The 24231-nt window shown below is 46.2% G+C and overlaps 1 long non-coding RNA gene across 1 annotated transcript in view; it reads right to left on the bottom strand.

The window, feature by feature from the left end:
- LOC137549579 (uncharacterized) overlaps positions 1-834 on the bottom strand; it is a 76597-nt gene extending 75763 nt beyond the window's left edge. Inside the window, exon 1 of the long non-coding RNA XR_011026832.1 lies at positions 535-834. This is a non-coding gene — a long non-coding RNA (uncharacterized lncRNA). The remainder of the gene's footprint in view (positions 1-534) is intronic.
- Between the last annotated feature and the right edge of the window lie 23397 nt (positions 835-24231).

Below are 24231 nucleotides of genomic sequence, written 5' to 3'. Positions count from 1 at the left end.
AAGAAAAAAAAAATCGCAATGTAGGCAGAATTTCCCGAGAAAATACTCGCAATGTGGGCCGCATAACAGCAAAAATAATAGTAATGTGGGCAGCATAACAGCATAAAATAACCGCAATGTGGGCATCATTTCAGCAGAAAATACTCGCTAAGTACATAGCTCCCAACTGTCCCTTTTTAGGAAGGACAGTCCATTTTTGGGAGCCTTGTCCCTCTGTCACCCTCATTTGTCCCTCTTTCAGGACTTTGTCCCTCTTTCTATGTAAATATATATATTTCTATACTAAAAATGTTTGATTGACTCTAAACTTTATTTCCAACCTTTAAATTGATAAATTACTAATTTTAAAATGTTACTATGAAGGAAAATGAACCAGGATCGAAAGGACCATTGTGGTTTCAATTATAAAACAACATATGTTTTTTATGAAATCTTTATGGTATGTGTGACTAGAGGCGTGGCCAGGGTCGTGGCAGGGGCGTGGCTTAAGTGTCCCTTTTTCTCATCTTAAAAAGTTGGGAGGTATGAATGTACCTGGCGGCTGGGCGAGCAGGCAGCCACTGGGCTGGGTGGCTGGCCAAGCTTCCTGGGCTGGGTAGCTGGGCTGCAGCGGCACCGGCGACTCGAGTCTCGTGGAGCGTCTTCTTCACGTGTCTCCCGCCCTCCTCACGCGCTGATCCCGGCGACTCGAGTGTCGTGAAGCGGCTTCTTCACGTGTCTCCCGCCCTCCTCACACGCTGATCCCGGCGACTCGAGTGTGGTGGAGCGGCTTCTTCACGTGTCTCCCGCCCTCCTCACGCTGATCCCGGCGACTCAAGTCTCTCGGAGCGGCTTCTTCACGTCTCTCCCCTCCCGCCCTCTTCCCGCTCTGGTCCAAATCGGGGTGGGCGGAGCATAAAAGGGCAGAGTCCGGCGACAGAGCGCATGATGCGTATCCAATCCATTCCAGGCCAAACTATTATGGATGGTGGCGGGGGAGCTGCGCAAACGGTGAAGTCATGAAGAAACACAACTGCTGGCTGCAGTGAAGCTCTAACACAAACACAAATAATTATATAATTATTTTACAAAATGTCAGAAGGGGTAAACGGGATTAAATTAAGATATCAAACAGTGGCCATCCGCCCCCCCCCCCCCCCCCCCCCAGGAACCCGCCGAAGGCACCGGGCCTCAGGGGCCTGCCTTTCAGTAGATGGGAAGTCTGGATCTTTTCAATAATTCGAATCGGATCATTGAAAAGATCCGGATCTTTGATCCGAATCTCGAATCATTTTACTAGGGAAGCATTCGGGGGTGAAATGACAAGCAGGACAGGACTTTCCCTGCAGTGGACAGAGAAGCGGAGGGGGGTGGACAGACAGAGAAGGGGGGATGGTGGACAAAGAAGGGCAGGGAGTGAACAGAGGAGGAGGTGAACGAAGAGGGGTGAGCTGAAATGTTTTTTTGCACACATTACCCACATGTCGGAGCAGTGCTTTTCAGCGCTGCTAGATTTGGGCGCAGCCAGCGCTGCCATAGTCTGTAATGGGAATCAGTCTATAGCAGCGCTCAGTGAGTAACATCGGCTCTGTCAGAAGAGGGAGCCGAAGTTGCTTAAAAACACAATAATTCGGCCTCCAGCAATCGCTGGAAGCCGAATTATTTCATTCCCCCACTATCCATGGCGGCCTGGAGGGGGAATAGTAATTAAATCGGAGCGGAATTGTGCAGAAGCAGGATCAGCCATATAGCGCTGTATCCTGCGCTCAAGTCTACCGGCGCCGATTTCAAATGTACTCCCCACATGTTGCAATCATATGCTTTAAATATATTTCACCAATATGTTCATCTGTATACTCTGAATGCAAACGTCTCACAGTGAAAGAAAGCATCCCCCTTTTCTCACCTGAACACTCATCATAAATGTAGGGAGAAGTGAAGTGCAGCTGTTTAGAGCAGAGTGCAGGAGGATCACAGTGCCTGCCCTGTCATTCTAGCCCAGCACGCTGTCAGCAGAGTTACTGAGCTGTGCTTCTGAGCCAAAAGTTTCCCATTTGTTCACAACTACGGAACAGACAGACGAAAATCAGCAGCACATTGCAGCCAGTACGTGTGCTCCACACATATCTGGCAGTGGCACCCATGTCCCCTCTCTTATCTACCTGTCCCCTGCAAGGCTGTCTCCCCTCCAACTGAGCGATCAATCTCTGCTTTGCTTCCAGGACCCCGCTGCCCACTGAGAGAGGGGGGGGGGGGGGGCGTGCCGCTCCTGGCTCCACCCCTTTTCCAATCCGACTCGTTCATTTTGATGATTCGGTTGATTCGACTCACAAAAGAGATTCGGATCAAAGATCCAAATCGTTCATGATCCGGACAACACTAGTAAGACTGTGATGTAGAAGAATAAAGAGCCAAATGGTGCAGTATGTTACAGGTTGGTTGGTAAAAACGAAAAGCAAATTGTGGTACTCACAAAGGAAGGTTGAATAAGTGGCAACCAACCACTGAATGCAGATAGAGATATACAAACCCAACCAGGGGAGGACTGGGACCTTTTGGCCTGGGGGGAAACACAAACTAGAGGCCCGTTTCACGGCATCCCCAGCCCAAATCCATATCTTTGTGTGCAAATCTAATAATGGTATCATGTATCGTTAGTGGCCACCTTTAGTCCCTCCTGTCACCTCGATGCCCTGCAGCTAACAGTCACACACAATTTAACATTGGCCTGCTATCACAGGTAGTTTTAAGTGTACCAGAGATGACACGTAACATTGATTTTTTTTTCATATCCGGGGCTCCCTCCAGCCCCATAAGCACGTGCGAGTTCCGCGCTGTCCTTCCGCGGTGTGCCATTCAGCAATCAGCCCAGTAACTGGTTCAGTCGGGGTCTTCTGCGCAGTTACAGTGGCTCATTACCTCTGAATGGAGGCACGCGGGAGGACAGCGGGGGACTCAAACGTGCTTATGGGGCTGTAGGAATCCCCAGGTAAGTAAAAAAATCTTTGTTATGTGCCGTCTCTCGTTTCCTTTAAAGAGAACCCGAGGTGGGATTATATTATGCTAGTGTGGCACAGAGGCTGGTTGTGCACACTAACACCAGCCTCTGTTGCCCCATGGTGTGCCTCAAAGACCCCCCTGCGCGCCGCTATACCCCCGCAGTGCTGGCGACACGCAGCGTGTCGCCAGCACAATGTTTATCTAAGCGTTGTCTGTCAGCGCCGCTCATCCACCTCCTCCGTATCGGCGCTACCTGCCGCGTCACTTCCCTCCAATCAGCGGGAGGGAAGGGACACAGACGGGTAGCGCCGATAAGAAGGAGGGGGGGAGCAGCGCTGACAGACAGCGCTTAGGTAAACATTGTTGCCAGCACTGCGGGGGTATAGCGGCGCGCAGTGGGGGTCTTTGAGGCACACCATGGGGCAACAGAGGCTGGTGTTAGTGTGCACAACCAGCCTCTGTGCCCCACTAGCATAATATAATCCCACCTCGGGTACCTGATAGTGGCATATCCTTTGTGATGACTAACAGCACTCCCTTCCCACACACACAAACTACATACCTGATGCCTAACCCCCTTTCTCCACACAATCTACCTGTCTGTGTCTGATGCCTAACCTTAAACAACCCCCCCCCCCCACACACACACACACACACACACACACACACTACCTACCTGATGCCTAACCCCCCCTCCTGACCACCGATACTAACTACCAGTCTGACACCTAACACCACCCCTCTCCAACTACCTGCCTGATGCTGAACTGCCTGCCAGTGCCTCCCCCCTCCCCTGCTGCCAATCACATATCACACCGCAAGAAAAAAAAGTTCCCTCAGGCCAGGGTCAGAATTGCATTATGTGGGGACAGGGGACTGGGGTGATTATCAGAGGGCTCAGGGCAGAGCAAACACTGGGCAATAAAGTGAATAAGTGACAACAAGAACAAGTACAAAAACAACATTTATCAAAACCTCCTCTGGTGAGTGGCGATCTGGACCTGACCTCCTCTCCTCCTCAGCTTAGCTAGGTAGGTACTAGGTGGCGTCTCCCTCTCCCAGTCAGCCAGAACTCCGATCCTCCAGCCGGCCCCAGCCCCAGCAGAAGGCTCACCGCTCACTCTGACAGGCGGCAGGCACAGGTTGCCTCTCAGCAGATGAGTGAGCTGAGCGTCAATGGCTCCAGGTGGGGGGCGGAGTCAAGTTAACCAGCCGAGTCACGACCAAATAGCGTGAATACCACGCTGCCTGCAGTGTACGCAGGTGACACAGCCACGCACCAGGGCACGCCACAGCCGCCTCAGCTCCCCTGATTGGATACTTCAATTAGAAGGGGAAGATGGAGGCAGACCGTCCGGCCCGTAAGTCTGTCTGACTCTGTTACGGGGTGGGCCGGGCAGGGGGCTGGCTTAGTGGGTTTTGAAATTTGAAGTGAGCGGCCGGCAAACATTGCGCGAGGCTGCGCGCACAGCTCAGTACTGACTGAGTCACTCACTGCAGACCTGCGGTCTGCGCACCTGTCCTGCCGGCCCTAATTATTTAAGATTCGGGCAGCCCCCCCGCCCCAGTCCGCGCCTGAACCCAACTCCATTCAAGTGTCCAGCTGGAAATGTATGTGGTCGCAATCTTGGAAAAAAAACAACAAAGGTCCTATTGGCAGCACACCACTAGGTACCAAGGTCCACCCCTCCAAAGGAGGGTGAAAGCACAAGATGCCAATGGTCGATAAAACTGGATTTAAAATAACTAAAAATAGAAAAAAGAGGTGACTTACCTCAATAACAACATATGTATGTTAATAAGCACAAATAATGTGTTTCGTGGGTCTGTGCCCAGTTCCTCAGGCCAAATACAGTGCCACAAGTGTGTAATGAAGCAAGAACAAAAGCGCTTTGTTCTTGGCTCATTACACACTTTTGGCACTGTATTTGGCCTAAGAAAGTGGGAGTAGACCCACGAAACGCACTCCCTGTGCTTATTACATTCATATTCATATGAACTTGAGGTAAGCTACTTCCTTTTTTATTTTTAGTTGTTTTTAAACCAGTCTTAATTAACATCGGGCACCTCTTACTCCCTTTGTGCTTTCAGTAAGATCATCCTTTTGTAATAATAGCAAGTGGAGTTTACCATCATTACTGATGGGTGTTACGTCACCCTAGAACCCATCAACTAGCCTGTTGCTCCTTGAAAGTGCAGACTTCCACATTACAGGGACATTTAGTGAACTAGGTCGGTATCTAAAAGTCCCCTTCACCAGTTTACAATATGGAGTAGTAGTCAAATACAACACAATAAAATTGTTAATGTATATTTGTATAAGTAATTTGTGGTAAAGTCTTAGTTTTGCTTATGAAAATACTTATGCTTGTTTGTTTCTAGCTAAACAAAATGTACACATTATGCTGATGAAGCTGATACTAACATCGCCCTCTCCACCATCTGTGAACATCACCCCTGGGAATGTGAGCCTGGCACTGGAGCTGGAGGTCCAAGCCTATGCCACACTGCCAAACTCATCCATGGCTCCTCTCTTCCTGCTCAAGCTGGTCAGTTATGTCCTGTATTAGAGATGACTAGACAGCCAGCCACTGTTGATTCATTGACTGGTAGCTGATTAACTAGAGAACTGATTCCCATCCCGTGTGCCACGACACATTCATGTGTCACGGCAGCATTGGGTATGTATCGCCACTCGCCAGCAAAATCTGTCTCTCCTCGCTTCTCCCCGCCTCCACTTTATCTGTAGTTAGAGCAGGGCTACAAGAAAATGTCCACCGATGTCCACAAATGCGGGCATTGGCGGCCATTTTTTTGTAGCCCTCCTTTAACTACAGACAGAGCAAAGGCGGTGAGAAGCGGGGAGAGAAGAGTGACGTCAGCGGGGAGAGAAGAGTGACGTCAGCGCTGGTTCACGTGGAGCTGGTGAGTGAGTCACCGTCACAAGCACATGCTACTGGGGGCACCTATAGATGACTGCCTATATTTTTAATTTATACATATGTGATGTGTCACGGAGATCTGAGCGTTTATTGTGAGGTTTTGATTGGTTCCAGTAAAATAAACAGCAGGAGGCTTCATTTACCCTGAAAATTGCAATACAATTCTAATTTTTACTGGATGCTGGCAGCACAAGAATAAAATGCAGAAAAAAGTCAGCATGCATTTAATCAAAAATCGGAATCGCATGTAAATTTGAATCGAAATCAGAATCACAACCGCATGTAGTATAAAAGAGCACAGAAGTACATTTGATCAGCCCAGTTCCAGTCTGCATATTATTTCCATTAGGCCTTATTCCCACTTTACCACTGCTTGTGTTGCTCTACAATGCAGTGCAGATCCCATTCATTTATAAAGAATGGGATTGCACTAATTTGTGCACAAAAATGCATGCAACCATGCCTGGTGTTACCCCATACAATGCGCAACACATAAGCGGGAATATAGGACATTGCAGTCTATGTACTTCTGATGTCCTTGTGTATCGCACATGTGAAAATGTGCATAGCAATGCAGAAGTGGTGGGAACAAGGTCCAAAACATTCCTGAGCAGGCTTACCGCGATATTAACTTGCATCACTCTCTTATTACTTCCACTTAAGGGGAGTGAATGGGGTGGGAAAAAGTGGGAATGGGAATAATAAGTAACTGTGGTATTCACTGCAAGTGCAGTGGATCTGTGTGTCACTGTGGGGGCTGGTCTTTCAAAGAGCAAAAGGGCAATGCAGGGCAAAAGGGATAAATGGTAATTGAGTGATTGCCAAGTTCAAATCTAAACACTACCTCCATGGAGTCTGTATATTCTCTCTTTATTTGTGTGGGTTTCCTCTGGGCACATCGGTTTCCTCCTATAATAATGAAGACATACTGGTAGCTTCATTAGTTTTCTCCCCGATTAGCCCTTGACCATTGTCAGAATGTTGGACTATGATTATGGTAGGGACATTACACTGTAAGCTCCTCTGAATCAGACTCACATTTATGCGCCAAGCACGACTAGGTCGTGCCCGAAATTGGGCTGGGCACAACAGAACTTAAAAGAAGCACATTCAATTTACAGCAAGATAAACTCAATTGCGCATACAGCACCAATTACAAAAATAGCAGAGAACACATGTTGACCACAATATGGAAAATTTACACCAATGTGAACATGGTTTGTTGGAACAGCAACAAGGCCTAATGGGTGAAGAAAATGGGTATTGGCGGAGGGGAGTAAGGTGGGAAGGGGGGGGGGAGGAAGAAGGTGTGAATAAAGTTCAGAAATTTGACAGCCGAGAGGGAAAAAACTGTATCTATGCCTTGAGGTCCTGTTGGAGATGGACCAAAACCTCTAGCCTGATGGGAGCTGACTGAAGAAACGGTGGCCTGGGTGTGAGGGATCATTGGCAATCCTCAGTGCTTTGAATCGCAGTCTGGAGTTGTAGAGGAGGTCCAGAGGGAGAAGGGTTTTCCCAATTATCCTTTCCGCTGATCTGATGACCCTCTGTAGTTTGTGTCTGTCGCTGGTGGAGAAGCCACCATACCAGACCAGGTTGGAAGAACAGAGGACAGACTCAATACTGGTCGAGTAGAAGCCTGTCAGAAGCTCCTTGGCCATACAAACGTATTCAATTGTTAGAGGAAGAATAGTCTCTGCTGGGCTTTCCTCTGGGGAAGGGCAGCAATAGCCTTCCAGCTCAGGTCGTTGGAGATGGTTGGGCCTAGGAGGGGGACGCATGGTACTCTTTAAACTTGATGACTCAGAGTCATCAATGTAGATTGGATGTGGGGGCGTGCTTCCTAAAGTCAACAATCATCTCAACAGTTTTGGCAGTGTTGAGGACCAGTCTGTTGTCCCTGCACCTGTGGCATATTCTATCAACCTGCTGGCAGTTGGCCAGCTCATTATTTTTGGAAATGAGGCCAACTACAGTGGTGTCATCCGCAAATTTGATGACATTGACAGAGTTTGCAGTGGATCTGCAGTTAGTTCTATATAGGGAGAATGGGATCAGTGACACGACGCAGCCTTGTGGAGCCCTTGGGCCTGATTCACAAAGCGGTGCTAACAGTTAGCACGCTGGTGAAAAGCCCTTTATCACGCCTAAACTCAGTTTAGGCATGATAAGTTTAGGTGTGATAAGTTTAGGCATGATAAGTTTAGGTGTGATAAGTTTAGGCATGATAAGTTTAAGCACCAACTGCGTTAGCACCGCAGTGCACAGCTGATCAAAAGTTTTGCGCTAGCAAAGTCTGGTGCACTTTGCATAAAGTTTAATGGCGCTGCTTTGCGTGCGGGACTTTGCACGCTATCTACACTTATCTAAACTTAGCATGCCTAAACTTATCACACCTAAACTTATCACACCTAAACTTATCACGCCTAAACTGGCTTTTCACCAGCGTGGTGCAATGGTTATCACGCCTAAAGTGTCTAACTGGGTTAGCACCGCTTTGTGAATCGAGCCCCTTGTGTTTGTGACCCTTGGTTGTGAGGAGATAGCGTCCAGCTTGATGACCTGGGATCTGCTTGTGAGGAAGTCCATGATCCACAGCTGTAGGGTAGGGGATAATGTGTAGCACTTCCTCTTAGCTGTCAATAGTTTGACGTGCCAGGCCAAGATCCAGCAGCACTCCGGATCACACTGCATGAAGTAGAGAAGCAGCCGGCACCATCCAGTTCAGTAATGCTCTTTTATTGAAGTAAAAACATCTCAGCAGATAACAGCGACGTTTCGAGGAAACCACCTCTTTATCAAGCTCATGCTGAAAGTATGTCACATATAAATCATTCGAACACAGGTTTATATACTAAGCATGATTATGCAGCAGCCAATCATATACAATTACCCTTCTGCCCAATCATAATAGTTCGTGAGTTGCCGGACCTGATGGGGAACTTAAAGGTTGCTGCCTCATAGGTACATTCAAATGGAGTCCCTCCCATCCCCAAACACCCACCTTGGTAAACCGCCGCTGCCCCTTCTGCCCGTCAATCACCACCATCTCCTCCCATCCATCCGCCCATAGCGGACCTGACAGGGGACTAGGTGGGGTAGACGCCTGTGCGTTCGCGCTCATGCGCGGACACTATGCGTCCAGTCGGGCACATGGTGACGTAGGCGGTTTGAATAGCCGCCATACGTCACACGTTGGTAGGCGGGGCAGCGGTGGCAACCAATAGGAGCGCTCCGAGTTCAATGCGTCACACAGTACGCATGTATGGCGTCCATGCGGCACATAATGTGCCGCATGGACGCCATACATGCGTACTGTGTGACGCATTGAACTCGGAGCGCTCCTATTGGTTGCCACCGCTGCCCCGCCTACCAACGTGTGACGTATGGCGGCTATTCAAACCGCCTACGTCACCATCTGCCCGTCTGGACGCATAGTGTCCGCGCATGAGCGCGGACGCACAGGCGTCTACCCCACCTAGTCCCCTGTCAGGTCCGCTATGGGCGGATGGATGGGAAGAGATGGTGGTGATTGACGGGCAGAAGGGGCAGCGGCGGTTTACCAAGGTGGGTGTTTGGGGATGGGAAGGACTCAATTTGAATGTACCTATGAGGCAGCAACCTTTAAGTTCCCCATCAGGTCTGGCAACTCACGGACTATTATGATTGGGCAGAAGGGTAATTGTATATGATTGGCTGCTGCATAATCATGCTTAGTATATAAACCTGTGTTCGAACGATTTATATGTGACATACTTTCAGCATGAGCTTGATAAAGAGGTGGTTTCCTCGAAACGTCGCTGTTATCTGCTGAGATGTTTTTACTTCAATAAAAGAGCATTACTGAACTGGATGGTGCCGGCTGCTTCTCAGCTGTAGGGTAGGGTGGACCTCGTGTGCTGCTAGGTTTTCCTGAAGTATTTGAGGGCTGATGGTATTAAAAGCAGAGCTAAAGTCAAGGAGGAGGATACTGACGTATGAGTCCAGCCTATCCAGGTGATCAATGATGAGCTCCAGGCAGATGTTAATGGACCTATTTGCTCTGTACGCTAACGGAAACAGATCCAGTATGGACAATGTGTAGAGCTTAAGGAGGGGCAGGACTGCAAAGAGTCTGCCAGAATCTGTGCCTTCAGACAACCTACAAGCTGCCCTTACAGCTATATTCAATGAACTGTTAGGCATGACCAAAGAAACTCCCATAGAGTTTTTCAGGGCACACAAGACCCTTAGGCCACATGGCAGCGAGGAAGACCGTCCGAGAGATTTAGTAAGCTGCTTACTGTCCTTCCAACTAAAAGAAGAAACAATGAGGGTAGTCAGGTCTCAAGTAGATATAGTCTTTAACCCCCCCTGGCGGTAATCCTGACCTCTGCTTTGTGAGCTAGGAGCGGTAAGCCCATGCTCAGGTCAGGCTGGGAAAAAAAGCTGCGTGTGCAGCCGTGCACTGACGTCTGCCTGGATTTTGACTACTCTCTGCCTGCTGTATTTGTACAGTTTTACCATTTTTTAAGTTTTTTTCATAAATGTTAATTCAACAAGTTTGTGTTCAAGTCTTATATTTATATGCAGAATGTCTACCAGGCTTTTATTCTGGCATGTTTTGGGGAGTTATGACTTGGAGGCCTAAAATTCTTGAAAAAAAATGTACCGCTTTTGACTCTAATGACACTACTATTTGTCTGTGTCAAATATCCTTATCATACTGGCAAACAGTGAACTGGTATGAGGAATTTAATTTAAAAGAGACAGCAACAGAGGTATGTGTAACAAGGGAGGAGATCTCCAGAAAACTATTGCGGTCAGTCAGGAACACAAGATCTATCTCCCGCTACCCGAAAAGCCTCTCACCCTCTGAAGAAGAAGAACGCTCCTGAAAATATGCCAGGGTTGAAACCATCTGTGAAATTGGCCTTCAGCACCCCTATATGAGATGCTAAAACCTCACAATTTACTTTCACCCTTTATACCCATCTTCCTTCATCCCCCCCACCCCTTCTAGCCCCCAGCCCCTTCCCTTTCTTTTCACTTCTTCTTCAAGTGGAAATTACCTGAGCACTCAAAAGTAATATTTGCAGCTCACTTTATGCCAAAGCAAAACAATCCAGTCAGTAGCCACCACTGCACAGTCTTGCAACGAACAGTACCACGTTCATTCCCTTTTAGCGATGAGTTGCTTACACGGACATGCTACCCAGGAGATTATCTTTATGCCATCTTCCAAGATATCTTCCAGAGGAGGCAAGGGACTGGTATACGAGATGCAATGCATCTCATTTCTACAATCTTACTTTACCCTCTAAAGACTGTCTTAAATATCATTCTGACCTTGATAGCTAGGTAAATCCTAGCAAATCTTTTCAAACATTGTTTGAAGGGTCAAGTAAATACGGCGACGTGGATGCAACAAGCTCGCAGATACTAGCAACACTGCCTAAATCTCTGCATCCAGTGACTTATTTTTTTTTTCTGTTATGTATCGAGTTGTACAATTATAACCTACATTAGCTGGAGAAGGCACACGCATTTAAATCCAATCTTGCTGTAGAACTCAGCTCCAGCTATGCTAGTGGGTGTTTAACTCTCCAAAAAAAACTAGAACAAGCATGACACGTGGCAAAGGCTTCTTTAACTCACACTACAGGCTCGCCGCCCTCCTCCGCTTCTTTATTGGAAACCCCAATGACCGAGTGGCAACTGCAAAATCAGCAGGACAACATACTAATATGCAGGGCCGCCATCAGAAATTTTGGGGCCCCTCACACATGATCAGACCTGGACCCCCCCCCCCTCCCTGGGCCCACCCAGTGGTTGCTGTGCCCGCCAACTAGCCACCCCACCTCCATGTCCGTGCGTGAAGTGCGCTGCGGTGAAAAATGTGCATGCCTCCAACACTGAAGAAAGCTACATGCACAGCGATGATGCGGCAGAAAGTGGGCGTGGCCATGGCATGTTGTGGGTGGAGCCAAATACTAGCATAATACAGGTAGTCCCCGGTTAACAAATTAGATAGGGACTTGTAGTTCCGCTCTTATCCTTTATCCGTTCTCTTTTGTCCCCCTCTTTTCTTTCTGTGCCTCTTTTGTCCCCCCCTGTCTCACCTCAGTTTGTGCCTCTTTTGTGTCCCTCTGTGTGACCTCATGTTCCCATCCCTTTTCTCCCTGTGCCTCTTTTGTCTGCCACTGTTCCCCCTGTGCCTCTTTCATCCCCCTGTGTTACCTCTTGTCCAGTGGCGTAGCTAAGGAGCTGTGGGCCCCGATGCAAGTTTTACATGGGGCCCCCCAAGCACTCTATACATAACAATTGATACGGCGCACCAAAACCTGCCAATGGCAACTACAGTGTCAGAGGTGCAAGAAGAGGCTGGGAAACAGTTTGTTAGTGATTACTACTATTCACAGCATCTATAGAAATGATTATTATGAGCACAGGACCAATAGAGAGGTAATAAAGTAGATGAGGGAGAGCCCTTCGGGGGCCCCTCTGGCCCAAGGGCCCCGATGCGGTCGCTACCTCTGCACCCCCTATTGCTACGCCCCTGCTCTTGTCCCCTTCTGTATTAGCTTGTCCCCCTGCCCTAGCCAGGTATAGGTGCCCCCAGTATAGGTAGCAAGCTATAGGCGCCCCAGTATAAGTAGCCAAGTATAGGTGGTGCCCAAGTAAAGGTAGCCAGGTACAGGTGGTGCCCTCAGTATAGGTAGCCAAGTATAGGTGGTGCCCCAGTATAGGTAGCCAAGTATAGGTGGTGCCCCAGTATAGGTAGCTAAGTATAGGTGGTGCCCCAGTATAGGTAGCCAAGTATAGGTGGTGCCCCAGTATAGGTAGCTAGGTATAGGTAGTTCCAGCCCCAGTATAGGTAGCCAAGTATAGGTGGAGCCCCAGTATAGGTAGCCAAGTATAGGTGGTGCCTCAGTATAGGTATCCAGTTATAGGTGGTGCCCCAGTATAGGTAGCTAGGTATAGGTAGTTCCAGCCCCAGTATAGGTAGCCAGGTATAGGTGGTGGCCCAGTATAGGTAGCCTGTAGCCAGATATAGGTGGTGCCCCAGTATAGATCATACTGCTCCCCACGTTCAAGCGCTGATGTCACTCTTCTATCAGTGCTGGAACGTGATGTGCTGGTTAGTGAGCCAAAGACCCACAGCCAGCACATGTGGCCTTTCCTGCACTTTGGGGGGCCCAGGGCCCCCAGAAGCCCTGGGCCCCTCACTGCAGTGTCAGTTGTCCCCCCTGATGGCTGCCCTGCTAATATGATAGAAGGAAAGGCTTATAGCCATCCCTAGTATGCTGCATGGGCCTTCACACATTGCCCTGTAGGAGGAGGAGATGGAATACACAATGGTATGTAGCTAATTAATACTCCTCTACAGACTAATTTTTCCTCAAGTATGACAACCCTGATTATCTGGTTAAATGTTTCTATTAACAACACCTGACAATGTTCCCTTAAATACTAGGTTCGCTGATCAGCCCGATACACGGGGTAGGGAGCAGCTGGCCTGTTGATCACACTCATGTTCCACATAGGGCTCTATTCACAAAACCATGTGCGGTAACTCTTTTTTGGGTGAAAAATTAACTCCAGTGATAATTCACTAAAAATAGTGAAAATAATGAGTATTCACTAAAAATGTACCAAGTGTGATAAATGTTTGATAAAAGTGCGGTAAAACAGGTGATAAAACTGTCAGTAATATGTACGTAAATAAAGCTTTTTTGACCACTGTAGGGCAACCCATATACTTGCCACCCATTACACAGAGACGACCCAGGAAAGCCTGTCACATTTAAAGTGGGACCTCAACTCTTGCGCAGGACAGAATGAAAACCTATATAAATGGTATATATAATTTAGCCTGTCTAATTCCCCCTCATCTGTGAATAAGCACAACTGTAATTTGAGCTCTCAGCTGTGCCAGCTGGCGGCCTCAGCAGAGCAGCTAATGTATAAACACAGAATGTTAACCCTATGTCTGCTTCCATGAAAGCAGGAAGTACACACACTGGAGATTTTTTTGTTAGATTTGTATCAGCTGTAACAAAAAATGTTTTTCTTTAAAGGTTATTATGCTGTTGCTTATCTTTTAGAGCAGAGATTAATTTCCTCCTCGGCATCTATAAAATCATCTAAAAGACTGTACGAGGTCTGAAAGTGTGCCTTGAGATTAGACACACTAGTCTTTTCTGCCTTCTATGTAAAATTGACATAAACTCGAGCAAAGAAAGCTCAAAAGGCTCCATCCTAAAGGCCAAAAGCAGAGAAGTGATAATTATCACCTACCATTTGTAGGTGATAAAAAAAATCCTTAATTAACACCAACTTTTCAATTGAGAATCTCAAATTGGAGATAAATGTAGAGGTAATTACCACACCTTTACCTTACTTTTACCGCATGAGGTAATTTAGGGAGAAAAAAAATTGTGAATTTCAAAATGGAGATATTTTGGTCGGTGTTTATCACTACCTAATTTAACTCATGCGGTAACTCATTGTGAATAGAGCCCAATTATCTCTATGATGCAGGTGCCCGACTCTGCACGAAGTAGCATGTTTGCATTGCATATTAAGCAGGAGAGGGGCGGGGGAGAGGCGCAGATCCGCAGCTGACAGACGCGCATGAGGCAGGGCTGCAACTCATAGCCCTGCCTCACACGGAAGCGCTCCCCGGATCGCCCTCCGGGGAGTTAGGGGGGTTTTAGATAGCTTACAGCCGCGGGAATGCAGCGGTTTAGGTAGGATTAAGGTATTAAACAGGATGGTTAAATAAAAAAAGGATTTTAAAGAGGCTTCAGAGTCTCTTTAAGTGAACATCTGTGGTTATCCACAATGCACCAGTACTGAATACGCAAATTATCTCCGGTCCCTTTTAGTCCCCTATACTTTCCTTTTAGTTTTGGGTTACCCTGAGCTGCTTGGTTACACTGTTGCAATTGAATGTTGTCAAAGCACCTCAGGCCTGTTCATCACCAGCTGTTGCTTTTCCCATGACACCTCTCCCAACCCCCATCATCCCACTCTCCCCATCTATCCTTACAACACTCATGTAACCTTTCCTCTTACTACTCCCTCTAATCTTCCCTCACAAATGCCATCTAACTATCAATCCTCATCACTCCTTTTCCCACCCCTCCATGTCATCTGTATTTATTCTTACTTTACCAGCTTCCCACCCCTCACCTATCCTCCTTCTCCCTGATTTGACCAGTAGTGATGGTCTTTTTCTTTTCTGTTCTTGGTAACCTCTGCTTATCACATTCGTGCAGAATGCAATAATCTCTCTTGGTCCTATACTATGCTATGTGTTTGTTAGTGTGATGGCAAAGTTACATTTAGTTTTACTGACTGGAGTAGAAATGCAATCACACAAAAAACGTAGCAGGCACTGTGCTGGCGAATCAGCGAGAAATGGATTGTGTCAATGGAAACAGTGTGTGGTGAATTGCATGTACCTGATGACGTCCTTACAATCAGCAAACCCCATGCTTTAAAAATATTGAATAGGAGTGCAGTAGAAAGAGGCCCAAATACTCAGAAACAGGTTGTTTTGCCGCAGCAAATTTGGGAACTGGCACGTAGCTATAACATAACTGATGTCAATACCCAAGAGGTTTACAGGCAAAAGTGCTTGTCAGTAAAGAGGGTGTTTGATTTGGATGTCGACCCTCAGCCATAACATTCCTGAAGCTGGCTCACAGATAATAATTGACCCTAGTGGTTAGATCCGCTGCCAGTGGTGAAGATGAACAAAGGTGAGTATATCAGTTGGTGGTTTGGGGTAAGAATCCCTCAGTCCCTTTCAATATGAATAAGCCCTTCCAGTCATATATATTTAATCTAAAAAGGTGGCATTACATGTCCATAGACTATACAGCACTTGTTCTCTCTGTGTAGACCTGCACCACCTGAAAATATTACAGAATGCTGTTGCAAGGCTGTTAACTTGCCAACCCCGCCATTGCCACATAACACCAACCCTTCGCTCACTCCTGTGGCCACTGATAAAATGGAAACTCCTGTTTAGGACTGGCTTATTGGCATTCAAATCCTTGCACAATCTGGGCCCTGAATACCTGAATGAATTGTTGCACCTGCATCACACCTCCCATAATCTTAGATCAAAAGGAGCTAATAACTTGGTTATCCCCAGACTCCACCTTAAAAACTTTGGAGATAGAACCTTCTGTCATGCTGCACCCAAAATTTGGAACTCCCTGCCACACCCGATCAGGACATCTCAATCACTGTAAACATTAAAGTCCAAACTAAAAAGCCAATTGTTTAGTCTGGCATTTATGAACATATGACTTTTTCCTCTGTAACACAGTCCAGCCTGCAACCCTGTATTGATCTGAGACATATCTATGATTCCTGATTTTATTTGTTTCCTATGGGAGAAAAACACTTTACAAATGAGGAGTAGACTACACGGGAGGCAAGTATGACCTGTGTATGGTTATTTTGGCTTTTTATTTTCAGTTCTGGTTCTCTTTAAAATCATTGTCCAGTGATATATTAGGACCAGTGAATATACAATACAGTACAATAGTTACATAGTTACATAATTATTTTGGTTGAAAAAAGACATACGTCCATCGAGTTCAACCAGTACAAAGTACAACTCCAGGCTGCTCCCTCACATATCCCTGTTGATCCAGAGGAAGGCGAAAAAACCCTTACAAGGCATGGCTAATTGGACCATGCCTTGTAAGGGTTTTTTCGCCTTCCTCTGGATCAACAGGGATATGTGAGGGAGAAGGCTGGAGTTGTACTTTGTACTGGTTGAACTCGATGGACGTATGTCTTTTTTCAACCAAAATAACTATGTAACTATTGTACTGTATTGTATATTCACTGGTCCTAATATATCACTGGACAATGATTTTAAAGAGAACCTGAACTGAAAATAAAAAGCCAAAATAACCATACACAGGTCATACTTGCCTCCCGTGTAGTCTACTCCTCAATCTATTTATCCTCTCCTGCATCCTTTGTTCACTGTGATAAAATGGCCATTACCCCATAACAGCTTCCTGGTCAGCACACTGTTAAACTGTAATATCACCCACTTGAGCCTTAGGGAAACATGGACATTACCTTGTACATTCAGTTGTAACTGACAGCTGCTGATATATAACTGACAGCAACTGGTATATTTCAGTTCTGAGAAAATATTGTCAAAACTGGAAGGGATCACTGTAAGAAGAAAATGGTGAGCTTCTGAGAGGAACTGACAGTAAGGTTAGAATGTAATATTCATTTGCAGCTACATCATGTGTTTATTTTAATTAATTTTACTCACTTCAGGTTCCCTTTAATGTCAATGAGTTCCTTATTGAATATATTATTAAAAGTAATTTACATTATGACTAGTGTATATAATGACTTATAGGGAGAATAAGTGCTGTCTGTAATGAAGCCTAAGGACATATTATTATTTAAAAACCACTTAAGGATCAGGGGATTTTCCTATAATCGGTGCTGCGTGGGCTCTCCAGCCCGCGGCACCGATCAGGATTGAGCCAGGGCAACCAGACTTCTCCCCTTTTTTGCCCCACTAGGGGGATGTCCTGCTGGGAGGGTCTGATCGCCGCCGGCTATTTCTGCTTAGCGGGGGGGGGGCTCCTCAAAGCCCCCCTCCGCAGCGATTTCCGCCCTCTCTGCCCTTCCCTCCCTCTCCCTCTTGCTATGGGCTGCGCAGGACAGATAGCCGTCCTGCGCCGCCTAGGATAGGCTTCAGCCTATCAGATGCCGGCGATCCCCGGCCAATCAGAGCCCGGGAATCGCCGATCTCCTTTACGGCGCTGCTGCGCAGCAGCGCCGTATGATGTAAACAGCCGGGATTTCTCCCCCGCGTGTTTACATTTAGCCTGCGAGCCGCGATCGGAGGCTCGCAGGCTGTTCACGGAGACACCCTCCGTGAACTGACATGGAACGGCCGCTCCATGGAAACATCACTTCGACCTGCCGACGCCTATCGGCGTTAGGCGGTCGTTAAGTGGTTTAAAGGGCATAGTCACTATGAAAGTGGGCAGAGATGTGCACACTGCTACCCCGCCATTAACCAGCTTTCCCCTTCACCCATATTATTAATGTTGCCTGCACACAATGCAGCACCATAAAGAAGTGCAAGTGTTTGCATTTTGAAGTGGTGGAGATGAGTGTACTCATTCATTTGTATTGAATGGCTCCTCTCCACTGCAACCGGGAGCTTTGCTGAGTGGTGTGCACCTCTTGGCATCCCTGAGTGTATGAATGAGCCCTAAAAGTATGTGTAGATAAAGCTTTTATGCCCAGAATGATTGTTTGTAATTGGTTCTGATGTAAGTTTTATGTCTGTACTGGCATCCCACCATCTTCTGCGTTTGACCTAATTCACTAGACAAGCAGTTGGACAGGAAGGTTAACTCTGCCTGATTGTTTTGCTCTCAGGCTTCCCCTGCCTCTCCCCTCCTCTGCCTTTCCATAATACGCTACATGCTGTTTGGCCAAGGGAACAAGAATGTTGGATAAAATCCCCCAAAATAGTTTCAGGCAGAAATGGAGCATGTCTGTATGTGGTTTAAATCCTAAAACATTATTTAAAAAAAAAAAATCCTATTCTGTGGAGGTTATTTTAGCAGAGGCAATCAAGTAAAAAAAAGTAAAAAAAAAATCATGCTTCATCATTCCTAGTCCCGGACCACATTTCCCTCCTTAGCAAAGGTTTGTCGTTTTCCCCAGTTAGTAGTGGGGATGAGTTTAATATACAGAAGGATTTTCAGATGTATGTGAGACGGGTTAATCTTTGTGAGATGTATGAAAAACCGGACCCGATGGGTGAGTATGGAGATCAGGACCCTGAATTAATTGAGGCTAGAGGGGGTAACTTTTTGAGTGTGAGCGACCGGAATGCCCTCCGTATTTTGGAGGAGCTTGGGGATTTGGGTAAGGAGAATCCCGCAGAGGAGAGATCTCTAGAGGGCAGTGAGGAAATCCAGCATGTGAAGGTTCATGTGGGCTCTACCTACATGCCCTCCCCTTACCACAACCAAACATTGGGTATCTTTTCTGATTTGGTAACACAGGACATTAAAAAACTACAATGGTCTTCCCCAAAGGTCAGAGATAATCTGACAAAGGGTGAACGGAGCACCCTGGAAGAACTAAAGGCAGCTGATGATATATGCATCAGGCCTAGTGACAAGGGGGGAAATGTGGTCCTGTGGTCCAAAGAGGAATATATACTTGAGGCCAACCGACAACTATCCGATGAAAACACCTATCAGAAGTTGAATTATGCGCCATATGAACGTATCATGGAAGGTTTACGCAATTTGGTTGATGATGCTGGGGAAATGGGGGTATTGGATGGGGGGGAAACCCAATACCTGAAGGTACAATGTTGTTGGATCCCTGTCCTTTACCTAATCCCCAAGATCCATAAAAATGAGAACAAACCCCCAGGACGCCCCATTGTAAGTGCTATTGGGGGACCTACGGAAAGGATTGGAAAATGGCTTGATGAAAAACTGAAGGGTATAATGATGTCGCTCCCCTCTTTTGTTCAGGAGTCCACTGATGTCTTGCGGCTCCTGGGAGAACTGGAGTTGGGCCCCGATGACATCCTTGTGGGCATCGATGTGGAGAGTTTATACACGTCGATCCCCCACGAGGTTGGCATCGGGGCCACCCGGTTTTTCCTGGATGACATAAACCCTGAGGCCCATCTCCACAACTCTTTCGTAGTGGACGCACTTCGCTTTGTCCTTGAGCACAATTGTTTTGTTTTTGGTGGCTCCCACTATAGGCAGGTGCGGGGCACGTCCATGGGTGCGGCCTGCGCACCTGCCTATGCCTGTCTTCATCTAGGCCAGTGGGAGCGCTAGGATGTGTACCCCCTCCCGGAATTCGAGAAACATGTCCATCTATGGATCCGTTTTATTGATGATGTGCTGGCTGTGTGGAGGGGTACTGAGAAGGAACTTGACTCATTCATGAGTCAATTAAATAGAAATGACCGGAACATCTCGCTCACGTACATGACGAGTAGGTCCGATATTATGTTCCTGGACCTGCATATCTGGAGGGAGGATGTTGGTGTGAGAACCACGACCTTCCGGAAGCCAACAGCGGGTAATACAGTCCTCCACGCAGCCAGCCATCATCCTCGTCATCTTAAAAGCGGTATACCATATAGCCAGTTTCTGCGTTTACGCAGAAACTGCTCTAATGAGCAGGATTTTGAGATTGAATCTCTGGCCATGTATGATCGGTTCCGGGAGAGGGGCTACCAACATGAAGTATTGTGCTCGGGATTTAGGCGAGCTAGAGAGCGCCCAAGGGAGGAGTTGTTGTTGGGGGGCGGGGGAAAAAGGAGAACACAGAGACAATTGAGAGAGAGTAAACTCCCCCGATTTATAACCCCGTACAATTCCAACTGGGAAAAGATTCGTGAAATATTGTCCAAACACTGGCCGGTGTTACAGACTGACCCAAAACTAAAACAGATAGTGGGAGATAGACCTATGTTGGTAGCTAAAAGGGCACCCAGCTTGAGAGATGCTCTGGTCCACTCCGACGTTACCCCAAAAGGAAAAACAACCTGGCTGAATAAAAGTAAGGGGGTTGGAATGTACCGGTGTGGTAATTGTGTGGCGTGTGAAAGGATGACATCTACAAAAGTTTTCCATGACTCTCAGAGGAGGAAGGAATGGAGGATAAAAAGTTTTATAAACTGTAATACCGAATGGGTTATTTATAGGTTGGAGTGCCCCTGTCACAAACTCTACGTAGGACTAACCACTAGGAAACTAAAAACTTGTGTGATGGAACATGTTTCAAACATATGCAGTGGACTACAGAAAAATGGTGAATATAAGAGTGCAGTAGCTGAACATTTTTGCCTTGAACATGGGGGGGACCCAAGTGGTCTCACTGCAATGGGAATTGTCCAAGTACCAGTGGATAGGAGAGGGGGAGATCGGTTGAGGAGATTGAAACAACTTGAGAGTAGGTGGATCTACTAACTAGGAGCCCTGAATCCAGATGGAATGAATAGTGAATTGGACTTTGCTCCGTTTCTACCCCAATAATTAATGAGAGATAACATACTCACCTTGAGGGAGTGCAGCTAAATGATGAGAACAAACGGAAGTTAAAACCTATTGGCCAAGCTGGATGAGAAGTGTGCACCGCTGATATCTGTGGGTTTGCCATGGGGAAGCGTGCGGACATATATATAAAAAAGAGGCTTCCATGATAGCTTATGCAGCAATGCCCCTGCTGTGGTCGCTTTAGAAACACGTAAGATGTGCTCTGTTTACATGCAGTGTTTATGCTAGTTGCCATGGGAATGGTCCGAGCAGCAAGGAAGGAGATATGAGGAAACTCCACGCCCTGCAGGTCCAATGGGAATAAAGGTGGCAGTTCGGCCAATCACCAGCCACGCACATCCTGACGAAGCTCGCAAAGGGGCGGGCGCAACGCGTCGATGGGCGGGTGCAATTTCCGTAGCCTGTGAGCGCATACACGCAGCTGCAACACTGACTTTTTGAATGGCGGCTGGCGTCCGCTCCCTGCCACAACATATGCGGAACAGGTTGAGCTGACTTGCCGACCACCAAGTGCGGAGGCCTCACGCTTTCTGGCTGCTGTTGACCCTCATCTCTTGTGGGGGTCCTATTCAGAAGAGCCCGGTTTACTGGATGACTGGACGGAAGCATGCTGAAGTGGTGAGACATTTATACCTGCTGAAACTGTCATGTGCTTGCAAGCTGAAGATTAACCATTCACGCTTAATGCTGCTGCAATCCTCTCCCCCTCTCTGAAGAAAGGGACTTTGGTACCGGTACCAGAAGGGGTGTATGAGTGGTTATGCATGCATGGTGAGTGGGTGTTGTAGAGCGCTTTGTATGGCTACTTTTAATTGTTTTTAAAGCTGTCTTGCCACACATTTGCCAAATTCTAATAAAGTTCGATTTCTACTTTTGATACCCAAGAGGGACCTAGTTATTATTTATTCAAACAAGGGGACAAGAATGTTGGATAAAATCCCCCAAAATAGTTTCAGGCAGAAATGCAGCATGTCTGTATGTGGTTTAAATCCTAAAACATTATTTAAAAAAAAAAAAAAGCCTATTCTGTGGAGGTTATTTTAGCAGAGGCAATCAAGTAAAAAAAAGTAACAAAAAAAATCATGCTTCATCATTCCTAGTGCAAGAAATACAAATGTTGTATGCAAAGATTAACAGTGATAGCCTGCATACATTATCTGAATCAATATGTAACCCAGGGTTGGTATGTATGTGTATGTACAGGGAATGCATGCGTTTACAGCTCTTCTGGTTATCCAGAGGCAGCAATAATGAAATCAGTTACACGGGGAAGGAAAGAAAGGGAATAGAAAATATTAGGGATAGATGAACGCTAGACATGCATGGGAGTAGGCATGAGGTGGTTGGCAGGGATGTTGGATTTATGGTGCTGAGGGGCAGCCTTGGTTCCTGCATCACATAAAGGGGATTAGAGGAGAGGAAGGAGTGAAGTGGAGAAAGATTCCTGAGAGCACATTACATAGAATGCAAGACAGGCAGGGGTGGGGACAATGAAGCACACAGAAAGAAATGTAAGGGTTATAGACAGAAGGCTGGATGCATACGCTCAGTGAATTATAATACAAATCGCTGTTCCCTATTGCTTCATCATCATTACACCTGTGACTGGCACCACGACAATCACACTGCACGGAAATACAATAGCCAGAATCCCCAGCACTCTGTACACCCCAGAATTACACAGCTGACAGCTGCTGCTGATACACTAAATCACCAGAATTTGCAGAAAAGATCACACGCACAGGTATATTCAAGCCTAGTATAACAGAATACAAATGAGTTTCTTTTTGTACATTATTGCTAATAGTTAAATAGTTTGGTTGAAAAAAAGACATCCATCAAGTTCACTGTCTTGAACCCGTTCATATCCCTGTTGATCCAGTTGACTATAAAAATGTTTGTCACATTTCAGTAGCAACTGGCAATCCTTTTGGGTTTCTTTCTTCACTTCTGTCCTGGTGGTCATTGTTAGGGTGCATTTTGTACTAAAAGGATCACTATCGCAAAAAATTGTAAAATGTGAAATACAGCAAGTATTACAATTATAAATTATTATTATTATTATTTAGTATTTATATAAATACTAAATAATAATAATAATTATAAATCCGCACTCTGAGTTTATTGAGCAAGCCCCAGTACCAAAAGGATCCAACATTAAATGAAAAACTGAAATCCTGGACAAAACTGCATTTTACCAATCTAAGATTGCGCAGACCCGGGTCCTCATTCACCATACTGGGCTTTATTATAGAACCCAGATGGTCATATATGCAGCTTTAAAAGAGTCACTAACTATTATAGGAAGGTGGGGCACTTTATTGAATGTCATTTTTCCACATTAAGTTGTGTTGTGGAGTGTTGCTTTTGCTGTGCAATGCACATCCTTTTAGTGGTTTTATGATTCTTGTCTCAGTGTTTGAATAAAATTATTTGATGTAATACTATGGTGGTGCAGCCCAATTTTGCCCAGGATTTCTGTTTTTCATTTAGGCCTCTTTCACAGTGGGACGTTGCGTTTGATGCGACGCTAAAGTCGCACAACGTTCCCCTAACGCAGCACATGTAGGTTATAAAATTGGACGTTATTTTGCACTGCGTTATGTGTCTCTTGGTGCACCGTATTCGTCGCATACTGATGGAACGAAAACGGCGCATGCGTTACATTTAAAAAAAAAAAACATTACTGAGCATGTGCAACACACATAACGCAGCAAATGTATTGCTAAACGCACAGCATGCAGCACTCTCTAAATATTGCTACACGTTACACACAACGCAACGTGTGCACTGTGAATGTCGCACAGACTTTGTATTGCTGTGCGTTAGTCTGCGTTATAAAATTTTCTAACGTGCGACTTTAACGTCGCACTGTGAAAGAGGCCTTAATGTTAAAATTTGAAATACATGCGTAGACATACTTATAAGATGTACATTTGTCCCAGATTAAAATACATAATAAATGTTTCCTATGTCGTTGTCACTTACAATAGGCAGGAAAAATCTGACAAATCTGATAGATTTTGGACTACTCCATTTCCTCAGGGGGGATTTTCAGTACTTCCTTTATTATTTATAAAAGCACTCCCTGGAAAGGACCTATACAAAAATGCTGGCTGGCCTCCCAACTCATTTGTGCACTATTTTGGCAGTTGAACTGTGCAACTGCTGTTTAGTAAGTGCTTTTGAAAATAAAGAAAATTCTGAGAATCCCCCAT

The sequence above is a fragment of the Hyperolius riggenbachi genome, chromosome 1, assembly GCF_040937935.1.
Source record: "Hyperolius riggenbachi isolate aHypRig1 chromosome 1, aHypRig1.pri, whole genome shotgun sequence".
Classification (NCBI taxonomy): Eukaryota; Metazoa; Chordata; class Amphibia; order Anura; family Hyperoliidae; genus Hyperolius; species Hyperolius riggenbachi.
Note: the sequence above shows the minus strand (reverse complement) of the source record. Positions and strands in the feature narration are given on the sequence as shown.